The sequence below is a fragment of the Pongo abelii genome, chromosome 13 (assembly GCF_028885655.2).
Source record: "Pongo abelii isolate AG06213 chromosome 13, NHGRI_mPonAbe1-v2.0_pri, whole genome shotgun sequence".
NCBI lineage: Eukaryota > Metazoa > Chordata > Mammalia > Primates > Hominidae > Pongo > Pongo abelii.
In genome coordinates this window covers 3,298,887-3,303,907 of record NC_071998.2, presented here as the reverse complement: position 1 = coordinate 3,303,907, position 5,021 = coordinate 3,298,887, and the positions used below count along the sequence as shown (strand labels likewise).

Genomic DNA, 5,021 nt, shown 5'->3' with positions numbered 1-5,021 from the left:
TCCCTCCTGATTTTTGTTTTCTTTTTTTTCCCTGTGGGTGAGTCAGTTGAAAGGTTTATAACCTATATTGAACTTCTCAAAGAATAAGGTTAAGATTGTGTTGATTTTTAAAGGTTTTTTTTCTGTTTCCAATTTCATTGACTTATGTAGCTGCCACAAAACTTCACTCTATCCTCTCCAGGACCCAGTACCCAGCTGGGCTCAAGAATTAAATTAACATAACACAGATTAACAGGAGAACAGGAGGCAAATTTATTTAATACAAGTTTTACATGTGACCAGAGCCTTCATTACAAAATGAAGCTCCAAAGAAACAGTCAGTTATGTATACATTGTAGTGAACAAAGAATAGTAAGTGGTTAAGAAGCAATTAGGCCGGGCCTGGTGGCTCACACTTGTAATCCCAGCACTTTGGGAGACAGAGGCAGGAGGATAGCCTGTAGCCAGGAGTTTGAGACCATCCTGGGCAACACAGTAAGACTGCAACTCTACAAAATAAAAATAAATTAATTTTTTTTAAAGAAGCAACTAAATCATGTGGAAAGGCTTGAAAGATGTTATTTTAAAGTTGTCTGTACAGAATTCTTTTGGGCTTGACTTCTCATTTTGAGGAAAAGTATATTGCTCCTTTTTTCTAGTATAAGGAGTGGATCTTCTTTCCTCCTTCCCACCCTCCCTCCTTCCTTCCTACCTTTTCCCACAAATGTGGCAGCAGAATGTGCTAATTAGTAAATATCTTCTGCCCTGAGAAGAGAGATGACACGGCAAGAAGAAGGATGCTAAGTCATACTCAGTTAAGGTTCTGCTGCTAGGAGCTGAAGAGTCATTCTTTCCTCATTCATGTGACCATCTGCAAGAAATCAGAACTGTGTCTCCCTCCTGCATGAATCACAGAGGACATCCCCATACAACAGCCTGGAGTGATTCCCGCCCCACCCCCGCACCCCCATCCCCACCACCACTTTTTTAAAAAGGGAATCCAGGAATCATCCTGCTTCCTGTACAGATCAGAAAAAAGGGGCAAAATAGCACTGCAGGTGGAATTGTGATCCCTTCCCAGGCTCACAGAAGCTTTCAGGTAACTGAGGCTTCTTGGGAAATTAAAAAAAATTAATAAAATGAACCACACTTACCACCTTTTACTTGTGACTATCTCATTTAATTCTCCACTGAACTGCATTGGTTTGATACTCTTATTCCCCTCATGTTACATAAAAGGAATGCTAGGCACATACAGTTTGAATTACTTCCGAATTTCACACCCCTAGAAGATGGCAGAACTTCCTGGTCAGTCCTGGAGTAGGAAGAGAGCGCACAAAATACAAGAGATCCTCACCCCACCAAGACCAAATGCTGCAAACTCGACAAAGGCTCACTCACCTGGGGCCCAACCCCATCTTCCACTGCTAGCCGCAGACGCTCTTCTTGAAGACAAGGAGGGCCACCGCCAGGCTAAACAAAACATTGCTGTCTCAGGCCTCACTCAACTTCCTGAAAGAAACGATGACATCACTTTCATGGAGCAGAAGTGACTGTAGTTACCCACAATTCCTTGATTATAACCTCAGAATTCCCAATGAGATAATCGTCACAGCCACGCCCTCCTGTAGAGGAAGCCCGGCCGCCTACACAGAGCTCGAAGGTTACTGCTCCCAGAATCCTCGCAAAGAATTGGCAATGTCGTTGCCTTTCTCTGGCGGAAGGCTGGCTACTACCCTTTGAATTTGGAATGTATGTCATACAATTCTAGAGCAGAATGCAAAGTCAGCACTGTCCTCTTTGAACCAAAATGTCTCCAAAAACAGGATTCTAATTTTTACTTAATATTTCCCCCAGAAGCCCAATCATTAAAGCTACCTTTCCTGGAACAAAAGTGTTTTTGACGCCATGAATCTTTTGGACCAGTTTCCAGAATCCTCTTCAGGTAGCACTTCTCACCAGCGTTTCCCTTTTTATTTTGGATAACCGGGTTCAGTCCGAATCATTCTATCTCACTGGTCAAGCTCAGCATTCTTTTCCCTTATTCTCATTTTTATTCTTTCACATGTGACAAAACAAATGTATTTGAACGCCCCTCCCACCCTGTCCCCCACCCATTTCCCTTTAGTAGAGAATGCAGTTTGAAATGAAAAGGAGGCATAAATTATAAAAGGGAAGATATGTGTGAGCTAGAAATGCAGAAGTTAGAAACTGGGCACGAATGTAAGGAACACAAGATCTCAAACCTACTTTGACTGGATTTTCTACTTTAATCCATGTGTGTTGGATGCATCTAGAACTCTTGGCGGTGTTATCTGATATCAGCTATTCATTCCATGATACAAGAACCCACAAGAAGGTCATGCAAAGTTTTTTAAAGTATAAAGCAGAAGCAGCAAAAGCTTTTGGGTGTTCCCTGAGTTTAATTGTTCATTGTAAAAAGTGGCTCATGAGGCGAATGAAACGAGGTGTGTTCATGTGGAGGAATTATTATAATATGAAAAGAGATAAATATATAAAAATTTAAAATTTCTTTTTGTTCAAGTTCAAATATCACATCACCCACTTCCACCCTATTCTTATTATCATAAATACAATAATAACTGTATTTCATTCAAGTGAGTCGATTGAGAGTTGGATGCAAATCCAGAAAATCCAACAAATAAAAATACCCGAAGGTTCTGCTTACCACTTTTCTTCTGGACCAGAACTAAACATTTTCACACCTTTATATTATGAAAAATTTCAAACATTGATAGAAGTAAAGAGTGAAGTATTCCATCACCTCGTCACCCAGATTCAGCAATTTTCAACATCTGCCACACTTCCTTTATCTATCAATATTGTCTTTCTGCCCTTTTTGCTATTGTAATTTTAAAACAAAATCATGACACTGTATTATTTTCCCCCAAACACTCCCATGCATACTTCAAAGAATTACATTTTCTAATATAACAAAAATACAACTATCACAGTGAAGAAAGTTTATAATTCCTTAATATTATTTTATACCGTACAAAACAAAACTTCAAAATTTCCATTCATCTCAAAAATACCCATTCTTTGCATGTGGTTGTTTTCTCTCTTGAGTCTCTTTCAATCTGGAAGAGTATCTCCCCTTTGATCCTATTTAAATTCATGCTTTTGGCCTATAGAAGACATCAGGTCAGTTGTCAAGTAAGATGTCCCACATTCTGGATTTTTAAAAATGTTTCATTATGCTGCCAGTTAACATTTTCTTGAATATCTCCTGTGGCTCTGGTAAACTACAATTTAGATTTAGAGAGAAGATGAGATTAAGGTTCATCATTTTCGGCAAGAATACTTCCCCATAGATAGGTTTATTCTGGCCTTGTTCAGTAGCATCACCTTCTCCTTAGTGCAGATCACAGCACATTCTTCAATATTACTGTTTCCTACAGCACCTAAGATACTACACCTCCATCATGCACACAAATGTCCATTACAAGAAGAACAAGGTTCAAAGACTTTGAGGGAAAAGGTGAAGATTTTAAGAATCAAAATTTTTTCTCTTCCAATTGCTAATCTCATCCTATTAAGCATCCATAGTCTTGCAAAGTGTGAAAGAAAAATAAATCTCAGAACCCCCAAGTCACTAAGCCAGAGGGAAAAGTCAAGCTGGGAACTGTGTCAGGAAAACCTCCCATTTTATTACTTAATAAGAAAGCTATAAAGAAGAAAAAGCTACATACCTCCTTCACGATTTGTCGACAAGGAAATTCCTTGTGGGCCTGAACATCTTTATCCAAAAGTATTTCTGTTGAATTTCACCCTGGTAATGTAAATTGATAGCTTATATTCACAGGTGTGGGACAAAGGACAGACAGAACTCAAAGTCATTCCTCTGTTCACCTGAAACAAATGCATATCTGATTGCTTCCTCTTCCCTATTGTTTCTGTAATAATGCATATTCACTAAGCAAAATTAAGACCTAAGTCACTATTCGTCTACCCTCCTCTCACGTGTGAGTTTTGTATTCAGTAAAAGGCTAATCAGAGCCTCAAAATAATGCCACTGTTTGTCTCTTATCTACCTATGATGTAGAAGCTCCCACTCCCATTCCAGATTGTCCTGCCTTTCTAGACTTAAGCAATGTATAACTTGCACATACTGTTTGATGCCTGATTTCTCCTAAAATATATAAAATCAAGCTGTGCCCTGACAACTTTTGGCACATGTCGTCAGGACCTCCTAAGGCTGTGTCACAGGTGCGTACTTAAACTTGGCAAACTAAATGTTCTAAATTGATTGAGACCTGTCTCACATACTTTAGAGTTCACAAAAGTATGCTCTAGTGAACACTCACGTCCATTTGTTCTTGATCTTTAAATGAGTGTTACCATAATATAAATTCCTTGAATGGGGACCCTTGAATCTAAGAGTATGCATAGTGCATAGAGTCATATTACCAACCTTATCCCCAAACAAGTGATCTGATTGACTGAGCCAATAGTATTTGGGAATCTTTTCCCCAAAAATAGATGCTATGAATTGAAATATTCCCTTGCATGGCATGTTTAAAATACTTCTACCGTTACACATACCGACTTATCAAAGTTATCTGATCTCTGTACCTATAAAGCAATGCTTCCCAGCCAAGGTCACATACACTGAGAAAGTGTCTCACAAATAACTTTTAAGTAATAACTGATACCAAATCTGATGTTATTTAAAAACAAAAACAGAGGCAAGTCAATATTCCTCACATAATAGCATCACTGGTGCCTGAACTGAAGTTTGCTGTCCAGAGTAGGAGACCAAAAGATGATTTTAAAGCCGCTGGGCCAGGTAATATATTTAAACTGTAGCCTTTGGGACATATTCTATTGACTGGCAAACAGAGCATCCATTCATAATCCCTTTGACCTTGCATGTCTCTTCTATAAAATCATGGGGGAAAATCAAAATACTTTCTTAATGTTCCTTAAGTCTACGGTTGTCATGGGACAATATTTTGAACAATTAGATGTAAGTGTAAGTCTTCTGTTTATACTAGAAAGAAGAGAAAAGATTTGGTTGG

At 38.7% G+C, this 5,021-nt stretch overlaps 1 long non-coding RNA gene across 2 annotated transcripts; it reads right to left on the bottom strand.

Annotated features, from left to right (window-relative positions):
• Positions 1–228: 228 nt before the first annotated feature.
• Positions 229–4,775, bottom strand: LOC129055010 (uncharacterized). Of its 2 annotated transcripts, XR_010136480.1 has the most exons (4): positions 3,693–4,775; positions 1,381–3,245; positions 692–1,294; positions 229–488 (listed from the first exon to the last, which is right to left on the bottom strand). It is a non-coding gene; the product is annotated as an uncharacterized LOC129055010 (long non-coding RNA). The 2 variants fall into 2 exon arrangements; XR_010136481.1 differs by lacking the exon at positions 3,693–4,775 and having other exon boundaries at positions 692–850; positions 1,134–2,089.
• Positions 4,776–5,021: the final 246 nt, after the last annotated feature.